Raw genomic sequence first — 22,361 nt, 5'->3', positions numbered from 1 at the left:
AAGCCACAGGAATGTACCACCTGGCTTTTCCAGCCCTGCTCTCAGAAGACATGTTTGCACTGGAGAAAACTGTCCCTAAGGCCAAGTTGCATGAAATGTGATGTCTCTTGTTGCTGTAGAACATTACAACTTCTGTGGCTATCGTGACATTTGAACCCAAATCATAAATTACAAAAGAATCCCAAGCACTAAGACAGTGCTAACTCTATAACTGGGTATTTTGCAGATACTTACAGCAGAACTGGCACAATACTCCTAAGAGGAATGAAGACAAATCAACCTACAAGGAATGACACATCACTGAAGAGTGAGCAGGAAAGAGGTTTTCCTGAGTGGTCATGTGTTGTGCACACCTGTAGGCTGTGGCATTGCACAGAGTGAAAGTGAGGTTTGTCAGATGTGAAAGACAGCAAAGATACTGCATTCAGATTAAGAGGCAGTTGAATTTTAGTTTGCCAGCACTGAATCTGTAAAGATAATTCTAGTCTAATTATAGCCCTCTTGTTAAGGACTTGGACCAAAAGAACAAAAGCTTTATCTCCTCATCTAAAATTTGCATTTCTCTGTGATTATCTCTCCTATGCTGTTAAGTCTTGTCCATTTGGTTCTTCTTACCTCTGGGTCAGAAGTTTTACATCTTCTCACCATAATTTGGGCTCACAGCCCAATGCTACTGCATTGCAGAGTCAGAAAAGACATGATGCAGCAATATTCCTGAATTTCTTTGGATGTGGAGATACATGTCATTGCTGCCAATCCCTGATAATCCAATCCCCGCTGCCATCCAGATAAAACTCAAGAGGCTCCTGGCATTTCAGAAAAAAATAATAAAAAAACCCACCCCCATAACAAGGACACTAAGATGACCATCCTGACACTTATGTCCTGTTGTTATTTTCTAGCTGGTGTCTAGAACATTGCAAATTTAACTGATTGTGCAAAGACAGAACAAACATTCACCCTTCTACTCACCCCTAGAACTCCAAACAATCCCCCTTGTGCTCAGCACAGACCACTTCCAGAAACAACTTCAGGAATCAGAAGTTCCCCTTGAAGTGAAGTGGAAATACCAGGATCTGTTTTGCAGTGGAAGCCCAGACCAATTTCAGAAGGAAGGGAGACACCTAACCTAGACTCCCCTCACCATCACTCAGCCTGTCAGCTCCTGGGTAAGGAGACAGATGAGAACAGCAACATCTCTAGTCAAGGGAAAGAAGCTGCTAACCTGACAGCCTGCACCAAGGAATATGCTGGCCACACACTGATTCTGTACATCCAAGATATTCAGGGACCAGCAATTAGAGAAAGGCCCACTCCTCTCTGCTTAACTTACCGGCCCTGAACTTGCCTCAGGAAAATGATGTAAATGCTGCTCTGACACACCATCCTCACTACACTGCACCAGACTGTCTTGACCAGTTAAAATTTCAGAGGCAGTGGCCAGGTCACAGCAGCATTTCATTAGCAACCACCTTAACTGGAGAGCAGTACATTCCAACTCCACTTTTCAGGGTTTTTGGTTGTTTTTTTTGCATATGAGGGATTGCTGCAGATAGCAATAATCCAATCCTTAAAGCCCCTTACTGTGAATATGCTACAAAGCAGCATGGGTTTATCTGTCATGTCTCAGTTCTGAATTAAGTAAGCCACTTACCTTTCCTAATGCTTCTGCAACAACTCCGAATTTTGATTAATGACCTGCTCTGCAACAAGCGCCCCTTACACCAACTTCATCAGCAGTCCCCTCACTCCCCTCCCAGCTCTCTGGCAAACACTTTGAACAATTCTCATGTTCGGGACTCAGGGGAACCATTTTACCTGTTCAAAGAGTAAAGCAACTCCAGCCAACTCTCAAGACACTACTGTACACTAATCCAAGTGCAACTGGAACAGCTATTGTGGATAAAGTGTGCGATGACCTTCTTTGTGGAAAGACAAGATATAAAAATCCTTTTGGGTTTGGTGCTAAGGAAGGAGCAGAAGAAGAGAAAAATTACGAAGCACTCCAGGACTCCAACAAGCAAAATCTGGTATTGTAATAAATTTACTTACAAGACAGATATCTAACTGCTAAAAACTAAGCTGATGATAAAGCTCATAGTTAAGATTCCAATGCTCTTTACTCTGCTACCCACTTTCTAATGCACACATAAATGGTTTATATAAAAATGTGTCTTATTAGTAAATTTACACATCTAAAAGACAATCAAATTACTCACTTCTTAGGTGCCTAGGGTTGCTCTATAGTTGATAACTTCTCATTAAACAGCTCTCTGAAAGTGTGATCTTCAAACCAGTGTCTAAGGTAATGGGAATTAAGTACCTGTAAATGGTATTTACTTCCTCCCAGGGCTATAAGGGCATTCTACACTCTATCTTGATTATGGACAGCTTGGTCCACACACTTATGAGAGGTGAACTCTGCCCTCTGTGCAGCTCAGCTAATGAGCAGTTTCTTCTAACTCAATCACCCACTATCCAATATCAAATACTTCAAGTCTATAATTACCTTTTTCTCAATAAAGAACGGACAGACAACTAACCCAGACTTACTGCAAAACCCCTCATAAGATACTCAGCATTTTACATCCAGATAATTTGTCTTTAGGCTTTGCAAATATAATTGAGACTCATTCTGGGTCCTGAAAAGTCTTCCCCATTAAATTAAATCTACCTCTTTCTTCAAAGGGGGGAGAGAGAAAAGAACAAACCAGAAGTAAAGAGGGAAAAAAAAGGCAATTATTAGTGACTTGGAAAAAAATGACAAAATTGAGCAGGCAAGTTCTGCATGCAGGAGGGAAAAAGGAGATGCAAAATGGAACAGACCACAGTTTTGTGGGCACACAAGTCCTGAAAATCTATTTACTTAAACCACTAGAAGCTCAAACACAGATGTTCAAATCTGATTATTCCTGCTTTATAACTCTAAAGCTTAGTTTGGGAAAGGGTCAAAAAATGAAAGCACCAATGGCATAAAGTAATGAAAATAACTTTTGTTTTTCCCTTAAAACCATTAAAAGGCTTTTGCCTGCTTTGTCAGTAGCATAATCTAGGAAATCCCAAAGCTTATTATGTTTTGGTCTGAAAAGAACACAAACATGAACATACCACTTCCTAAACTTGTCAAGTCTCAACAACTACTCTCCTCCCCAGCAAAAGAAATATAAAACTTTCATCCCTATATCATCCCAGTCAACATGAAATGAACACAAAGAAACAAAATTAGGATTTATATATTTTGCATAAAACTGAAGTTAACTCACTGATCACCAATCCTATGGACAAAAGGGAGCCAATCTAGATTCTCTTAATCAGAAACAATTATGCTGATCCCACATTACCTGTGCATGTATATGCTGAAATAAAAATAACAACAATAAAAATAAAATAAAAATAAAAATTTAAAAAAAAAAAAATTGCCTTTCTGAAAATGGCAATAATATTTAGAACATCAGTGATATCCTGGATGTAAATGAAATGAAATTATAAGAAGCAATCGGGGAGGGGGAATAATTAATCGGATCTCCATATTAAAAAAAAAAAAAAAAAAAAAAAAAAAAGAGAAAGGCAGGGAGGAGGGGCAAGTTTTGAGAAGGGTCTGAGTGGATCAGTTCCACACTGCTATCTGTGGTTTCTCCCCTGCTCTGACGCATTTCCAGGAGGACACTGGAGGAATGCTCTGTAGCAATCTTTTTCCAAGCAACATTTTGGCATAAATCCAAAGCAGTTGTTTTAAAACAGAAGCCCAGCAGACTGGATCAGCAATAGACCTGCAGAAAACCCCCATAAAAACTTTTCTTTCAAGGGCACATCAGGAAGAGCATAGAACTGAGATTATGACACACACACGCACAAAAAAAGACTCCAAAAAATCCTTCAAACCACCAGAAAGGATAAACGAATGCTCTGACAAACCAGTACACACACACACACTCTTTTGTTCTCATATGCAGTGTTTTTTCAAGAGCAAAATATGAAAAACAAACCCAAACAGGAAAGCAAATTAATGCATTTGTTTCATTTAAAGCACTCCCAGGAGCTTGCCAGACTTACAAGAACAAACACTGCAAGAGAAACACTAACTGTGAAAGAGAGATGGGTCACTAACCTGGGTTCTCTTACTTGTGGCAAGCTGACACATTCCTTCCGTCTGCCTGTCCAGACTTGTCAGCACAGTGCCTGGAAGCAGCTGAAAAACTTATAACCATGTTGATAACGTGAAGTGTAATTCAGACAGCACCTCCTCCTCTATCAAGAACTCCACCATCCAGCAGGAGGTGCCCAAAAGCGACTGGTAACTGGAATTATCTAACTACAGTGAGATGAAGGAAAGAAGGAAATAAAGAGCAGAAATAAAAACTCAGGGTGACTGAAGAGCAAATGGTGTCAGAGGTAGAAAAGACATATTGCCTCCTCAAATCCCCAGACTTTTTCTTCCAGTTAAAGAGCAGGAACAAATCCCTCTCTATGTTCAAGTGAGACTGACTAGTGCTATTTCCTATACTGATGAGGATGAGAAGAAGAGTTTTGCATGATGACTGCAATATAATTTTCTTAGGCTTGCAGATCTATTAAGATAACTTCTCTAGAATGTTCAGAAGAGAAACTGTCTTCCAAGAACTACTGTGGCACAAATGGCACTGCTTTGTCTCCACCTCCATCTCCCTGCCTTGTTGACAACACAACCAGCATGCTGGAAGCCAAAAAGAAACGAACTGGTTTAGTACTGGGAGGATCTCATATTCTGAAATCATCTGACATGCTTAAACTACAGGGGGAATAAAACAAAGCAAAAAAACACACAACCATAACAACAAAACACAAAACAGCACCACAAAATCCCACACCCCAAAACAACAACAAAAGCCCACAAAACAAACTCAAAGAAACAACTCCCTCCAAGCCTTCACCTACTGGGTTGAGTAATGAAATTTCGACCATTTTGAGACTGAATTGTAGGTGATGATGATAACGTTGTTTAGACAAGCTATATTAGTTCAGATTTTCCAGACATCTTTCTCAAAGACGTCTATATTTGCTATCTCACCCACATTATTAAATTGATCATTTTGAGATAAATGTGGTATCCTCACATGAATATATTCACTCACTACCAAAGCTGCCACCGGCTGCTCAGCATCATTAAACTGATACCTTCAGCTCAGCAACCTCCCCTTAATCACATTAAAGGTACACCAGCTAATGTAACCAATATATTAACAGAAGCCAATAATTCATGCACCTGGATGAGCACACTGAAGGGGTACGTGGTAATCGCGAACTGAAACAATTATTTGGATCTCTTTCCAGACAGGGCACCTTCTAACAACATCCATTTTAGTACAGTGAAATGCATGAGTGCATGCTAGGAACTGGAGCAGGAAAAAAGGATCCGAATACATAGGACACAAATCCCAAAAGGACAACCAGAAAGCCCACGGCAACATGACCCTTGGATGCAGCAGGAGGCATCTCCAAACTGGGGAAGGAGGAGAGGGTTTCAAAGCAGGACATAAATATTTCTCTGTATACCAGGATGCCAACAGACAACCCTGAGACATCTAAAGGTCATTCTTCTTATAGCTCAAGAGGGCAACCAGAATACAAAGAATACAAATAATGACTACCAAATGCTTAAATATATTTTATTTTTCACTGAAAGTTGAATTTATTACTGAAGGTCAAGAGAAAGTTAAAAAGAGACTAGGTCATCTCTGCATGCAGATTGTATTTACACAGCACAAGGCTCTTTGACCGAGCAGATAATGGCACTACAACATGTACTGGAAGGTGAGCAAACTCACTCTCAGTACGAGAATAAAAACCTCTTAGGAGAGTGGTAATTAGCCGAGAGAACAGATTACTAACCATGCAAGATTTCCCCCCAACTCAGAGCCATTAATCACACTGGACATCTTTTTAAGAGACACCTCCATTCAAATAAAAGATGCTGCAACCAGTGCAACACTGCTTATGGGGATAATAATTTCTTACTGTGAAAAAAATCACAATCATCCAAAGATCACCAGTGAAGTACCAGATTCTTCAAACAGCAGTTGTTTTTAACTAAGAAAGGACACCACAGAGAGTGAAAAGGTGTCAGGCACTGTAATTATACTGCTCCAGTACACACATTTTTCAGACACTGCTCTGGAACACCCACGTTTCTTGGTCCTTTTGTCTTTCTCTCCTCCTCCTTTTCCAAGCCTTTTTATTGAAAAAAATTTAATTTAGATTGGGCTAGTTATTCTTCAAGATGAATCAACAAGACACTGCAAAACAAACACCAGGAAATAAGAGTAACCTATTAAGAGGTATAAATTTTGAGACAGTACTCTGTATTTAGCACAAGCCTTCAGCTCATGATGAAGCTTTGCCATCTTCTTCCCAGCCCTGTTTAACATACTCTTGTTAGGTCTTAGGAGTCCCATCTTGGGAGTACTCATTACAAATAGTATAATGAAAAGTGAGAAGCTTACTTACTTACTAACTTCAAAATATTTAAGCATAGCAATGAAAATCAGAAAGGGAGGGTGAGAACACCACCTTCTTTTTGTAAGAGAGAAATAAGGAACAGCACTAACACAATGCATGGAAGCACACAGGCTCCACACAGCTCTGTCTAAGCATTATTCTAACAGTATCTGCTGAGAAAACTGAAGGGCAAGAGAAAACTTATTTTTTACCCCAAAACTCAAGAGTCACAGTGAACTGGTCAAAACAAAATTCTCATGTCTTGTTTGCCATACTGTTTTTATTTTTTTTTTCTTTTGCTACTTAAATGTTGTTAGTGAAGAAACCAAGGGAGGAGGGAAGGGGATCTATTTTGCTTTTTTTACTTTTTTTTGGTGGATTTTTGCTTGTTACCAGGCAAACTGGATGTGGCCATTTAAGTAGTCATTTAGAAGAAGGGGGAAAGAATTCTACAAAATTCAAGGTATCTGCAGACAAATACCTCTAGTCCAACATAAAGAAATAGCAACAATACTCATATTAATGAGAAAATAGCACAGAAAAAATAAGTCTTTATCAGGCCTCCATTTTCCATTATGTAGACAGAGCTATCTTCCTGAAAACCATGCACAGACTCTTCATATGCTAACAAGAAAATGCAGTATTCTTTTCTTCTTTAAATATCAAGACCATTCATTAATCCCAAACAATGCAGTTCTTTTAAAAACCTGGGTTATTCAGAGGCTTTTTTCCTCAAACACTACTTAAAGCTTTAACAAGAAAGTACGACTTCTGACCAACATTCTTTCCACGCCTCAGGTTAACACTAAACTTCCAGTCAAGTCATGGTGTTCCTGATGTCTCTCTCCTGTTCTTCTTCCCCCGATTAACTACAGGTTGTTTCCTTGAACATACACCCTAAGCAAAGTAAAAGGGTCAAAAGACACTTATTGTTTATAAATAATTTGTTTAAATTCTCGAAAGCAGTTTGCTTTCTCCTCAGCAGAGGTAAGAGCCTTCCAAACGCTGAGCTAACTCTCCCACTACCAGGACCTCACAGCCTCTGACACATCACTGCTGCCCTCCACTGCGAGAGCAAACACAGAATAAATCTAAGCAATGGACCCAACACTGAAAAACATACAGTTACAGTAAAATATCCAGTACTTTCATAGCCCATCAAATTAAAAATTATCTTAAAGATTCACATGTTTTCATTTGCTGCTTAAAGCACACAAAAAGTTTGTCCTACACCCTTATCTCTTCCTCCAGAAAGCCAAGCCTCTAAATCCCATGCTCCCAACTAAAACGCTCCAGCAAACGTCCTCCTTCAAGCACGATTAGATGTTCCTTCCAACCAAAATGTCTCTGCCATGTTTAAACTGTCCCAGGTGAACTTAAAATTTAAAATAAATCCTTCCTCACATCACAAAACAGTGATGAGTATTCAAAGACAGCATCGGTTAATCTGTTGAACCCAAGTCCATCCTTAAAGCCAGAATAAACCCCTCAACATGTTCCTGATATATAATAGATAAATACTAGAGAGCCTTCCTCCAAGCATTAGAGAAATTAATGCCTCCTAACACACTGTTAAGGATAAGTTTGCAGAGGCAGGCTGTGAAAGTAAAAAAACCTGACATCCATCCATCCCTCTCTCTCCACACACACACCAGCACAGTCTCAAACCACAGCTGAATGCTGTGTAACAGCATTAACTATTCACTGAAATACTAATAAAGCACTGTATTTCAAGGAAGCTTCTATAAATAACCTTCATCCTGTTACAAACAACAGAGAACAAAAAAAGACTAGTGGTTTCTGGACACAGAATATTTGGCCCTTCATACGGATTCACAGGCTGGTTAACTTCTGTGGTAAAAACATGGAACTACCAGGAATTTAACCGAAATCAAGAGATGTATTTCAAATTACTACGACCCTACACTGCTTGAAGTGCTCCACTTTCCTACTCAAAGGTAGCATTGTGAGGAATACTATGAAAGTAGAAAACAAGCAGGACTAGGGATTTCCATTTCACCACCACAACTCTCAGCTTAACGCAATAACAGAAATCTAAACTGAACTTCACTCAACACAAACTAATGATGGTATCCTTTCTTTTTTTTACTTAAGTAAGCTTATTTTTGTACATTGTGCTATTATGTTTTCATTTGAAATGTTCATCCTTACTCAGGCAGCAAGTTCAACTTTGTTCTGCAAAGAATGATGACAAAGAGAATAGATGGGAAAGCAGAGGAGAGTTTTCATCTTTCAAATTTATTCTCTGCCAGAGGAAGCTAAACCCTCACCTTGGTATATTCTCTACTCAATCTGAGCTCCTTCAGAAAAACATTAACTATGCTGATCTCCTTGTGCAAAGAAAGATGACAATTTAAAGACACACAGCTAGACAAAAAAGCTTTTTCCAAGTACATCACTTGCAATACACACATCTGCTTCCTTTCACTAAAAACACCCCAAGTAAACACAAACAAAAACCTAAACATTCATATCATCCTATGTATTTGAAGCACACACATATACATGCTTTACTGAAATAAAAGTGGTTATAGCTTTAGGTGGTTCAACTGATCAGCAGGCTATCCCAATTCACATCAGGAAACTGTATCTGCTGGTTTTGGCTGGGGTAGAGCTAATTTTCTTCACAGTGGCTGGTATGGGGCTGTATTTTGGATTTATGCTGAACATGGGGTTGATAATATAGAGATGTTTTTCTTATTGCTGAGCAGGGCTTATACAGAGCCAAGGCCTTTTCATACTGCCACACTGGTGACACTGGAGACTGGGAAGCTGGGAAGAGAGACAGCCAGGACAGGTGACCCCAACTGACCAAAGGGATATTCCAGACCATATGGCATCATGCTCAGTATATAAAGCAAGGGGAAGAAGGAAGAAGGGAAGGATGTGTGGAGTAACTCTGTTTGTCTTTCCAAGTAACCATCACATGTGATGGGGCCCTGCTCTACTGGAGGTGGCTGAACACCAGCCTGCCCATGGGAAGCAGTGAATTAATCCCTCATTTCACTTTGCTTGCGTGTGCCGCTTTTGCTCTACCTATTAAACTGCCTTTATCTCACCCCAGAAGTTTTCTACCTTTTACCCTTCCGATTCCCTCCCTAGTCCTGCTGGTGAGGGAATAAGCGAGCAGCTGCATGGGGCTTGGTGGCTGGCTGGGGTGAAACCACTACACTGTACAACACTATAACTAAGAAAAAAAATTCCAGCTACTAATATAGCACATCCAGAGTCCTGTCTGTACAGGAACATCACCAGTGAAATTGCAAGGGATTTCAGACACCAAGGAAGCCTTTTGGAGTTGTATGCATCCTTGTTGTGTCCTCCATTGTCCCCGTACCCTGATCCAACACTGCTGGGGACATGTTTATGTTCCTGGTAAGAAACTTAAAGCAAAATATTTCTGTCTCCAGAAATTACTACGGTCAAAGTAAGACATGTTGCTACTGTGCCTTTACACGCTCTAATAAAGAAAAGCTTGAAGAGATACTCCCTGGTTACTTCGTGACCCACTCAAAACCTAAATTAAATATTCTTCACTAGCTAAGCCTCACTGTTCAGAACTGTGAAAAAGAAACTTTTGCAAACCTAATTAACAAGCAAATTAGCATTCTCTTAGATCATATCCACAGAGAGTTTGTTTTTACATTTCTAGTGTGGCTCACTGCTTAACTGCTACTGACTCAAGTATTAGCATTTAATTTGTGATGCAATACCAAAACTGTTTCTATGCCCATTCCACATGATTGCTTATAAAGAATGTTTACTTCTGCCTGTTCAGAGAGGCATCCTTTCTTCTGTGAGTATAAAGAAACTCCCAAATAAAATGCATTTCACTCCTCTTCAGTCACCTTATCAGACAGGAAAGTCTGATGTGTGAGTGTTACCAGCTCTGATCACAGCTTTCTCAGTCTCACCATACCCGTGGCACCTCAGCTCCGAGCATTTTGCCATGTGAAGATTTCAAAAATGTTGTACCCCTCACAGTTGAGGGGAAAAAATTGACAATTGCATGCTCAACGCTCAAAATCAAAAAGCAAATCCATTTGTTTTGTGTTTTTAATGCTTTAAAAGCCATAACTTGAGTCAATCTCACAACCGAGGGCCTGCACCATGACATTTCAACTCTTAGGCTGGCAACGCTGAGAACATAAAAAGGCTTCACTTTTACATTAAGAAATGTTACCTGCTCTGTCTGTCATTCTGCCATGCAATGCGTTCCGCATCCTGTGCACTCATGCAAACCCAAAGCAAGGCCTTGACCTCGTCCCTGGCTCTCACATGAAGACACGAGGACCTCCATAAAACCCCATTAGAAGTAAATAGGTCTTGGCCAGCATACAACTGTGGTTGTATGCAGACCCAAATCCTAAGTCCATCAATGGCACTATGAATGCTATGAAGGTGGTGAATTCCCATGCCCTGGTTCCCATTACTCCTTCAGTTGTCCTTCAGACAACTGCTTTCTTCCTCTTTTTGTTGTGTGTTTTTTTCTCCAAAATTAAGAATAATTTCTGAGCTTATTTCCATACAACACCTGCCCCCTGCTCTGCACAGTTTGGCTGCTGGAACCACTTGAACTAGTACTGCCACTGATGCCTCCCTATCATAAGAAGAAGTTTCCCCCAGTACAGCTCACCTACAAGGCCAATACCAACACCAGTCTAATAAACTCCAGACAAAAGCTAAGGCTGATTATGCCAAGGGCACTTATATCCGATTAACTTTCTTAATGATTTTTACCCTCCCTAAGACATTCTGAACAGTCCTTCTCCTTTTTAGGACTGTCCATCATCCAAGACTTGAAAAGTCTTTTTAGAAGTTTTGTTACCAAGCCAAGATGATATTTTGTCATATTTTATCCCTCTGTATCATTTTTTTCCTTTAAACAGCCCTAAGCATTTTTGTAGCCCCGCAATTTCTTTTTCTATTCCCCTAATCTCAAATTATACAAAAAAGGATATGATTACAGTGCCAAGTAGCCAAACAAAACCTTTAGGACATCACTGCTGTACAAAATCCCCCTTCCTGTTACAGCCCATCTGTGAGCTAAGATTTTCAGCAACAACTTGGGGTAATGCCATGGCATTCAAATACATTCCACTTTCTGAAGCAAGATCCCATCACCTATTACTTTACACAGTAAAGTAATCAAACCATCCTGCTCTGAATTACACCGAGATTTCTACCATGTCTTCATTTGAAAATAATAAATCCTCTGCTAATATAAGAACATAAAACATGGTTCACTTGCACCCACACTCCACCTGGCAGAATGATACTGAGAAAAGTAACACCAAGACAATCCAGGTAGTGTTACCCACTAACACCCAATACTTGGTGACAACTCTGACAAAACCTGCAGTGAAACAGAAAGCCAGATGTACATTTCTCTCAAGAGCTTCTGATCCACATTCTCAGTGAAGACATACCACTCCAAAAATGAAGGACCCTAAAAAAACTCCTAAGGAACATGTGGGAGTATCTTCCCTTTCTAGCCACGTGTCTACCTCACCATACCAAACTGTCAGCTCTGAAGGTTTTGCTTTTTTTTTTTACAACTGCTTATTGACATAGCTGCTTTCAGTTAAGGATCAATTTTGGTAACTCCCCCTGTACTCTGAAACTCTTCCCTACAAGGCCTCAAATGCACATTCAAAATCAGAACTGGCATGGCTACTAGTAAGAAAATGGATGATTCAATAGAGAGACCAGCTTTATAGTTCAAAGGGTCTGACTTCTCTAAGGTAGGTGTCTTAGAACTGGAATAAGAAGTTTAAATTACCCATGTAACTGATGAATATCCACTCAACCTGAAAAAGTAGGAGTTTATCTCTTACGTGCTTTCAGTGTAACATAAAATTTCTCTAGAGTAAGAAAGAAAGGGATGAAATAAGCCACCTGGAAAATCCACTTCTTCCATGTGTTTTCAAATTCATTATTGTCTATATATCAGTTAGCCAACCTGATCGAAGCTTTTTCCTTGTTGTATTGTAACAAAAATGCATGACATGGAAATAACAATATTTGTGAAGATACAAGAACTAAACATTCTATTAATGTATATCTAACTGCTGTAATTCAGATGCATCCATCTTATCTTCCTCTGGCATTTCTTAATATTTGCACAGAAATGTGAAGCTATCTGCCCTCCTACCATTCAACACCCCTTATTGTTTATTTCTCCCACACAATTCCCTCCTTCCTAGCACAACACTGTTCCACTGCTTTTGAAATTTCAGAAGCTATTTTTTTACATGTGCTGCAGCAAGTTCCGCAAATCTGTTCCTATTCTGTGGTATGACAGAAGCATTAGAAGTCACATGCTTAAGACAGGCTGAAATCCATCACCAGATAGTGATGAAATACCAAAACCAGCAAAGCAATCAAAACCATTCTCCCTCAAAAGAGAAACATCCCAAAAGATGACATGTAGCTCTCACTGGAATAATCCAATTCCAAAGAAAGTGCAATTTTTTTTTTTCCTCCTAAATCTCAATACAGACAGTTTTACTTCCACAATCACAGCTTTGCTCAACAGGTAGGGAGAGAAAAAAGAAAAAACTTACTCCATAAAAAAGACAAAAATATTCCCTGCTGTTCAAAAACATCAGCACAATTGTCAAAAATTATGGCAATTGCACATTTCCACACAGAACAAAAATCAGAAAATTTTGCCCCAGAGCTGTTCATGGGGAAAAAATAAAGGATGTAGGTCATCTCCACTCACAAAAGACTTAAGGGAAAGAAATAAAAAGAAATCTCCTGCACATTTAGAGCAAAGCAAATAGAATAGGAACAAGACCTACTCTTCCTTCTTTCAACGGGACTAAGTTGCCCTTCGCACCTGTTTCAAAAGCCTCGGTACCAGCCAAGAGCTCCAAGCAGGTGTAAGGCAGTTCCCCCAGCAGTGACACCAGCACCTGAGACCACAGCCATGGCCTCTTCACCAAGATGTTACTATCAAGTCCTCACAGCAGCCACCAAATCCCTGTTTGTACCAACTTTTAGAGAGAGAGAGGAAGAAAAAGGCATCCAGTATGCGAGCAAAACCCTATTTCAGCTGAGCAACAAATCTGCTACGTTCTGACTAACTCTCATGAAAAAGGAGATATGTCGAGCTGGGCAAGGGGCATAGGGAATAACCAAGAATTCCCCTATACCATTCAGCTTCCTTAAGGACCAAGCAGAAAAGACAAGTTCCCTCAATCCTTACAGTTACATATTTGAACGCTTTTATACGCATATGTATCACAACCAAATTAGCACCATCCCTCCAAAAACTCCTTTTGTGAGTATCAAATCAACATAGAGGGTTTAAACAAGCCACTGAGTCAGGAAATGCTACACAACACTAACCCAAGAGTTTTACACAGTATTTCCCACTCCTTCTTCACCTGTTAAGCTCTGATACAGTAACAGCAAAAAGATTGAGTGAGATATTCAACAACTGTGCTACAGATCTTCACTTAATTATTTAAACTTTGCTTAAATAATCATCCCCATCATCTGACAGGTGACCCAAACACAGAGAGTCTGTAAGTCCTATGTCATTTTCCTCTGTCAAAAAAGAAAAAGGAAAGTGCTGTACACACTTATCTGTAATATCACAGAAGAACAGGGGATGTGACCAACAAGCAAAAACCTTGCACTACTGCATCACCAAACATGGGTTGCTTGCCAAACAGATGCTCTCAAGGGTGGATCACCAATAATGCATACTCAGTCTTGCAAAGCTCGCAGTGCTCTCACCTGAGCCAAGGAGCTGCTCTCAGGTCAGCACCAATGACTTCAGTTAAAATGTTACAAGCCACCAGCAGAATTTTGTACACAACATCAGCAGCTTTGGCAAGGAGAGCACAAACAGGAGTTCAGCAACACTTTCTATACTGTCTGTGGGGCAGCTGGTTAAAACCAATGTGCCCAGGGGCATTAAGTAATTATGTCCCGTCCTCTCCTACGCAGCCTGGACAAGGTGTGAACAGCCCAGCAGCAGGATGTAAAGACGACAGGAGCTACACAAGAGTGAAACTGTTTATTACAAGATGAAAACTATAAACCAAATGACAAAGTTAAAGTGAGCTGTTCCAGAGGATGTGACAATCTTACATCAATCAGCACACCTCAGCCTTCACTGGAGGCTTATGGTTATAACTCAAGCTGTTGGTCACTCAGGACAGGTAAGTAACAAAAAAGTATTTAAAACAATCAGCATTACAAATACCTCAAAGAAACTAATACTACTGAGTATTTGTCACAACTTGGACATTTTAAATAGCGTACTACTGCAATTAGCAACACTATCACCAAAAAAGAATCATGAAGGAAAACAGTGAAGTTAATAGCTTCTGTATTAAAGCCATGAAGAAATAATTTGTTTTCCCCCTACACACTTATCCAAAAATTGTACTATGGACCAACAAAAAATTCTATTTCCCATTGCCAAACACAAGTTTCATTCTAGTAACATACCATATGAGTAGACTTCCATGGTTCTAATTATCAGAAAAACAAGCAAGCACCAGGGGGTAAATTGTGAGTTAGATGTATGGTTTCTCACAGCATACTTTATCTGCCCTCTCAAAAATCTGTTTATTTTGGACAAATGACACAAGACTTCCTCATAGCAGGAAGTCCTGCAAGTCAAAGGCCACTGCTGAAACACTATTTCCACTATTTTGCAATAGGAACTTAAAAATCACTTACAAAGATGAGCGAAACTGCTAATTAACATGAGCAGATTTGTCCTTTGGCAATTTACCCAACAGAGAGGAAATTACTGGCTTTTCTTTACATTCTTCAGCTTAGCACATCTTCAAAAACCCAAGTGAATCCCCAGAACCAAACGCCACAGAACAGTTACAAACATTTGGGAAGTGAAACCCTGTGTTCCAACACCAAAGTTTCCAAACAATCTCATGACAGTCCTGAGCATTTCAAAGGGCAAGCAGAATATCTGCCCACGCTCACCCCCATACCCTGCACATAAAGCACCATAGAAGTTTTCTGTATGCTAAAAAATCTCACTGAACGCCTGCAGAAAACTATGAAATAGTTAATGTCAGGCTGGTGGGTGGGAAATGCGTTGCTGAATTCCTCTAACAGCAACACACATATATACATCCTGAAGATCTGCTTGCCTTGCATACTTCTGGCAGTTTGGCTCCAGTTAACCAGAGCCAAACACCAAGGTTTCCATACCCACAGATGGCTGTTGGCTTACCTTCTCGGACAGCTCATGCAGCAAGATGCAACAAGATAATACAGCCTTCTGATCTAAAACTGTTATTTCCACGTCAAAAATACTAAGAATTATAATTATTTTGTTATTTAGCACCTTTCTGTTATGAAGGAAAGAAATAAGAGTTCCTTTCCCATAGTACTATGTTTTATCACTACTAGCAAGCAGCAGATACTGATGCACTGAACTGTAAATAAACAATTGACCAGATACACCAGCCCTTACTTAAACCCTGACATAGAAATGTTATACTACATTTTTAAATGGGTGCTGAAGATATTAAAAATCACAGCAGCACTGTGCTTAACTTGCTTCAATTAGATAATCAACTGGCTAAGAGATGCAATATGACCATATAACCCAAAACATACTACATTTTTTATTCCTAGTCTAGCAGCCTAAAAACTGCCCAGCAAATTGGAAGAGCAAACACATCAGTTCCTAGCAAACACATACCAAACTGAAGAATATTATTCACTGACCTCTGGTCTACCACCACTGATATTTGAGGGCTTCTTCTACCCAAAACACCTTGCTATCAACAGTGTTAAGAATTCCAGAGCTGGCTCCAACTGAGCTCAACACACCCACACCACATAATGAGGAGATACCCACTCATGCTCCAAACACGCAGCCAAAGTTAGATTACCAGCACTTGGAGCAAAGGCACAACGCTACATTAACACAGACACGTGTTTCCAGCACCCAGTAAGTCCTGCACCATAAACACGCCTGCCTTTAACCTAAAAGCCCAGAAAGGGATTTGGCTGCCTTACTGCAACTGACCAGTTCCCACAGCAGAGCAGTTTCCTATTCGCAAAGGCTGCAAGTTTACCAAGACTGCACAGACTGAGGGAAACACTGCAGAAACACCAGTTCATGCAAACTGTACAGTCTGTTCACATAGCCTACTTCAACATACTGCTAGCTTGTCACCAAATGTGCCAAGGATGCAATCAAGCTGGCTCTCTGCAGAGCCTGACTGAATCCATAGGAGTCTGTGAGCTCAGAAACATCTTACAGCTGTACAGCCATAACTGGGCACAGGGGCAAGCACAGGCATCAGGGAGCAACACAGCTCTGGTGCAGAAAAATAACTCGTGTTTGCTACAACACGCAATACATGGACACATACAGACCTTGTCACAAACCTGAACTGCCAAGAAATGTAAATTCAATCATTAAAGTAAGGCCAGGACTCACAGGTCTACACTGAAACCGTGTGAGTTACCCTAGTTAGCTAAGAAATTATTCATTAAAACCGCAGGTCAAAACAAACACATATAGTCCTATGCACTATCTCTTCCGTAAGTCTTTCCCTACGCAGGCAACATAAGCACAGCTAGAAATTATGGTCCTAATCTTTCAAGGTGAACATCGCGCTGGATTCTCAGCACCCAGCACCACTGACTGGTCTCTATGAAAACCCCTCCATGTACGTGTATCACCTCCCACAACTGCAGGGCAAAAACCCACGCTGCAGAGATGCAGCAGGTACCTCGGCACCTCCGCAAATCCCCCCGCACCGCGTCCCGAACCCTCTGGGAGCCACAACATCCCTGTCCCCGGGGACGCGCCGGGGACAAACCTGTCGGGTGCTACAACTTCAACGTCCCCGCCGCACCGCGGGGTCGGCAGCTCGAGACTGCCGCCAAAATAACCCCGTACGTCAAAAATAAAAATAAAACGAAGGGGGGAAAACCCGACCCGACCCCCGGCCCGGGAGCCGCTCGGTGCCCGCGCCGGCCCGGGGCGAAGGGCGACCCCCCCCGCATTCCCCGCCGGCCCTGTCAGGGCCGGGGCCGCCGGGCCCCTCCCGCTCCCCGCCGAGGCTCCCGCGGGAGAACCAGCCACAACAAAGGCGGCCGGGGCGGCCCAGCGCCCGCGGGGCTCCGCCGCGACCCCCGGGCTTCCCGCGGGCCCCCCCGGCTGCGGCCCCGGCACAGCCCCGGCGCTAGAGCCGGAGGTGGGGTGCCCGCGCAGTGACAATGCTCCGCCGCCCCCGGCACCTGCGCCGCCGCCCCCTCCTCCCGCCCGGCCCGGCATCCCCGGGGAGCGGGGCCTGCGCCCGGGCCGGGCCCGCGGGGGGCGCCGGGGCTGCCGGGGCTGCCCGGGCCCGCCGGCGGCGCAACAAAGCGCTGGGGCCCGGGGGGCGGCGAGCAGGGCCGGCGGGCACTCACCGTGGGGCGGCGGGTCCCCGGCCGTGCCGCTGTGCCCGGCCCGGCGAGGGGGCGGCGGGCGGCTCCTCCTCGCTCTCCTCTGCTCCCTCTCTCTCCGCTCCTTCCCGCGGGCAGGGCTTGGCTAGGCTCGGCGGGGGTTACGCGGCGCGGCGGCCGCGGCCGGGCGGTGCGGGCCGGGCTGGGAGGGCGGCTCCCCCCGGGCGGGCTCCGGCGGGAGGCGCCGCCGCCGCCGCTGCTGCACCGTCCGGACGCCGGGGTCGTCCCGGCCCCATCAAGGCCGGGCCGGGCCGAGGGGGCCGCGGAGGGAGCGGGGCCGCTCCCCGCGGCGGCTGGTGGCCATCTTAGTCCTCCTCCTCCTCCTCGGCGCCGAGTGCCCCCTCCCCGCCCGGCTGCCAGCGCTGCCTCCTCCCTCTGCTCCTCCTCCTCCTCCCTCTCCTCCTCCTGCTCCCGGCTGGCTGCGGTTGTTCCCGCGGCCCGGCGAGGCCGCCAGGGGAGAGGCGGTCCGTCCTGGCAGGCCTGGGGTCGCCTTCTTAGTTCTGGGCCTTTTTACAGTTATCTCACCTTTCCAGAGTGGTGGGTTTGGCTTCCCCTCGTTGACAGGAATCCCGCTCCTCTAGCGCTGACCGCCGGTGTCCTCTCCCCTCTGTCCCACCGCCACCCCCGGCAACACAGGCCCGAGCAGCTGATACGCCGGGAGAAGCCGTCCCGGGCAGGAGCCTGGATGTGGGATGGGGAAAGGAATGCAGGTCAATGCCGGAGCAAATAAGCCACCCTCGGGTTGGGGTTTAGGTGCTTTCCGTTCGCTTTTAGTCAGGCGTACATCTAGGGAAAATCCACTGGATATCCCTAGTGTCGACCATCTGTGCTGGCCGACCAGCCTCATCCATAGAATCTAGATGTTTAAACACAGAAATTACCTTTTTCCTACTTAATCCAGAAGTTCAGTTAAATTCCCAACGGCCAAAGGACTCCTTTTTGTCAGCAGAGCAAAGCAACAGTTCAGCCAGGTGCTGGGCACACAGCACAGGGAGTCATTGCAACCCCAAGGCAAGCTTCATCCACTTGGATAGTCCCGAGGAACAGTGCAAAGCTGTGTCCACACGTGTGTGACCAGATCCCCTTCTACCTTTTTCTACTCACTTATAAACTTGCCTCCTTCAAGAAAGCAGCTGCTAACAGCCATTCACCCCCTAGCAGGTTTTTTGAGGGTATTTTTTCATTTACAAAATCCTTTCTGAAGTCTTCATTGAAAAAAACAAAATAGCATTTGGGAGAATCTGGCTGTGGGGGTAAAAGCTGCAATAAACAATGCACAAACCATCTGAGACCTCTGTGTTTCACTGGCAAATTATCACAAGCACCAGGAAGCAGGACTATTGCCTCTTGCCTCTGCTACAGGGGTTTGTTAAACAAAGCTGTGTACTCTGTTGTGCTTGAGGACAAATGGAGTAAACACCATTTATCCATTCTTCCTTTTCTGGCCATTAGCATCAAACATGTAAATCCACCCAATGTTTTTAATGGCTGATGTACTGCTGTTCAGCTGGCAGTGGAAATCATCCTGGTCCCATTCAGGTGGTGAAAACTCTCTGCTTAAGACTTACAAATTGTCTTGAGTGAGGCTAACTCTAATTCAGCTGCTAAGGAGCACTCACTGAAGACAAAAGTGTAATTCCAAACAAACAAAGCCTACTTCTCCCAACTGACAAAACAAAATAAGCAAGAACAAGTGTATATCTTCCTTGCCTACACCATACAATGCCACGTTTTCTTGTTAAAGGTGTTTTCAGACATCCTAAATTCACTGTATTAGCCGGAGCAACATCCAGCCCAACTCAGGAGAACAGGCTATAGCTTGATTCGAATGGGGATGACCCTGTATATTTTCGTGTGCAGGATTATCAGCGAAGAATATACACCGAGGGAGAAATCATGTGCAGTATGTCAGCCGTAGTCCTACCACAGCCACTGTAATATGATCAGTGGCAGAAGCTCTTAGACAGTTGGTATTCTCATTTCCCTGGAAAAAACCTTAAATTTTATGCCATGTATATCTTGTTTTGTCCCTCCTAATGAAATGCCTACTTTTGCCTACCTTTTGGACACAGAGCATTTTAACAGCTTCTTCCCAACCTCCCTTTGCAGCCTCCTCTTCCCCATCACATGCTAATACAAGTAATTGTCACTGTCTGCTATGGAAAAAAAAAAAATGGTGTTCTATGGCTAAGGCCATATGAGAAATGTTACAAGAACAGGAAGGGAAAGTGAGGATGGTCAAAACATGAAACTACAGATTTGCTTTCAGGACATGCCTTTTTGAGGGCACTCACCATGTTTTGTATGCATCATGGAGTAACATATACACAGAAGGAAAAGTATGAGTGACATACCAGGCTGAAATAATTTGCCCCTGGATTGAATGCTAAGCTCAGAGTCAGTGGAGAGTATATTTCTGCTACAAAACGGCCTAAGTCTGTGTCTCAGCCCATTCAGAGCTAACATGCATTGAATTTTTACAGGTGCATTCTCCTTAACGTGTAAGCCATGCCAGTCTAGTGGCAAGAACGCAATGCACTCTACTAGGTGGAATTTGGCCCCATCTGGTCTATTTTCATTCTAGACTGCAGCAAAGGGAAGCATTGATTTCATCAGCTTGTTCCAACAGTTATTTCACTTACTGTGCAAGATGCAGTCTGTGAATGGTACATGGCAGTTACACTTCACAAAACAAACAATCTTCTCTCTGTAATTTATGTGTAGAAGGTTACTTGAATCTTTCATATGTAAACGATTAACAAGACCTATCTTAGCCAGCTCTGCTGAGTAGGAACCAAAGCTAACAGAGATAGTGCTGTTCTTAATTCGTTATTGGTAGTGGGAAATCAGAAAAATCCCCCAGGATGGCAGTGGGAGTGGAGTTGCACAGACAGCTGTGTGCCAGATACACATTTTGCTGCATGCCAGCTTATATTGCTTTCTTCTTGTGCAGCTAATGTTCATTGCATTCCTATTTATAGTTCCCATCTTTCGGTCAGTTGTCACTGCTCCAAAAGAAATAATGGCAAGCTGTAACATTCCATACTGAGTGACACCAAACACTCCTTTTACGTCCTCAACATCTCTCCTCTTGCAAAGCTCATCACAGGTACCTGCTCGTCTTTCTCAGAAGAGATGCAGGATAGTAATTACAGTGCTATAGTTAGACAAAAGAAAGTGTTTACAATTAATCTTTCTTCCACTTTCCAAAGCAACTGTGCACAAGGGATTGCATCATTCATTAAAAGCCGTGGAGATATATTTAAATTTCTTTGCCTCCTTTATTAGAAGGCAAGGTGAAACCCACACAATTGTCTTTCAGTGGTGTAATGCCGCACAGCTTTCAGGTGAGATACTCACATACTTCCATTGCATTTATTTCACACATCTTGGGCGGTGAAGTTACATCTGTCCTGTTTGCATATCTTAGCTAGTACCAAAGTACAGGCAAATCCAGAACTGGAAAGAAATTGCTACAAGGAAATGAAATAAAATTGGAAGAATTTTAGCCATTTTTTTCATTAAAATTTTCTCAACAGAAGAAAATAGCACTGTTTTCCAAATTTGCACAGCCTAACATTTTCATCATACAAGATTCTTTTCACTTCCTTTGAGAAGTGCTCTTCCCTCTGTCCTTCTTCCTTGTTGATAGATAATTTTTGGCATTAAATAACAGGAAGGGTGGAGCACTGAAGGGTCTAATGCTCCTGTCTTGTGACAATCATGTTGAATTTGGCTGAAATTTGGAAAATTAAAAAAAACTAAATTCCCTTGTCACATATGTTCTTCAGAAAAATAATGGCCCATTTGTCAGAAGTTAGTAAATTAAACAATTCCCAAATAGTCTACTGCTGAGCTCATAGCATTTGTAAAGCATTAAAACAGTCACCACAGCAGAAACACCAGCAACCTGATGGAGTAACGAAGAAAGCAGCAGCCAGGGCTACTCCTCCTTCACCCTCTGGGGCCCAGGAATCCAGCCCCACTTTGGATAAACAGCCTTTCTTCTGCTGTCTGTCGATGTTAGTCACACAGTTCAAATAAATAAACATTTGCATCCCAGTGCTTCAGAATCGGAGTTCAAAGGTGGATAATTTATGAGTAGTTTGTTACAGCTGGACATAATATGTGGTGGTTTGTTTTTTTTTTTCTGTGGAAAAACCACTGATAAAACAGCGTTGAAAGCAAGAACATGAGGATTAGGGGAAGAAGCAGGACAGGGGAGAGTGTGACAATAGAATTCCCAGCCCACAAACCTTTAGGCCACCTCTCTAACTGTAAAAGAAACCATAGCTTGCAGTTCTCAAAAAAACCCTCTATAGTTCTTACTACAAAGGTTACTCATCATACATAACTTGCATACAATGAAATATTATTAGAAGATTCAAAGAATAAAGCATTGATAGAAAAGG

General features: G+C 42.6%; 1 protein-coding gene across 2 annotated transcripts in view; it reads right to left on the bottom strand.

Moving 5' to 3' along the window:
• Positions 1 to 18,278, bottom strand: part of WDFY3 (WD repeat and FYVE domain containing 3) — a 167,688-nt gene extending 149,410 nt beyond the window's left edge. Inside the window, exon 1 of one of the 2 annotated variants that reach the window (XM_027725023.2) lies at positions 17,914 to 18,278. The gene's annotated coding sequence lies outside the window, so the exon portion shown is untranslated. The remainder of the gene's footprint in view (positions 1 to 17,913) is intronic. The other variant, XM_039391079.1, reaches the window with a different exon arrangement.
• Positions 18,279 to 22,361: the final 4,083 nt, after the last annotated feature.

The sequence above is a fragment of the Pipra filicauda genome, unplaced genomic scaffold (assembly GCF_003945595.2).
Source record: "Pipra filicauda isolate LSUMZ 115617 unplaced genomic scaffold, ASM394559v2 scaffold8_size5757611_pilon, whole genome shotgun sequence".
NCBI classification, from domain to species: domain Eukaryota; kingdom Metazoa; phylum Chordata; class Aves; order Passeriformes; family Pipridae; genus Pipra; species Pipra filicauda.
This window is presented reverse-complemented; position numbering and strand designations above follow the sequence as displayed.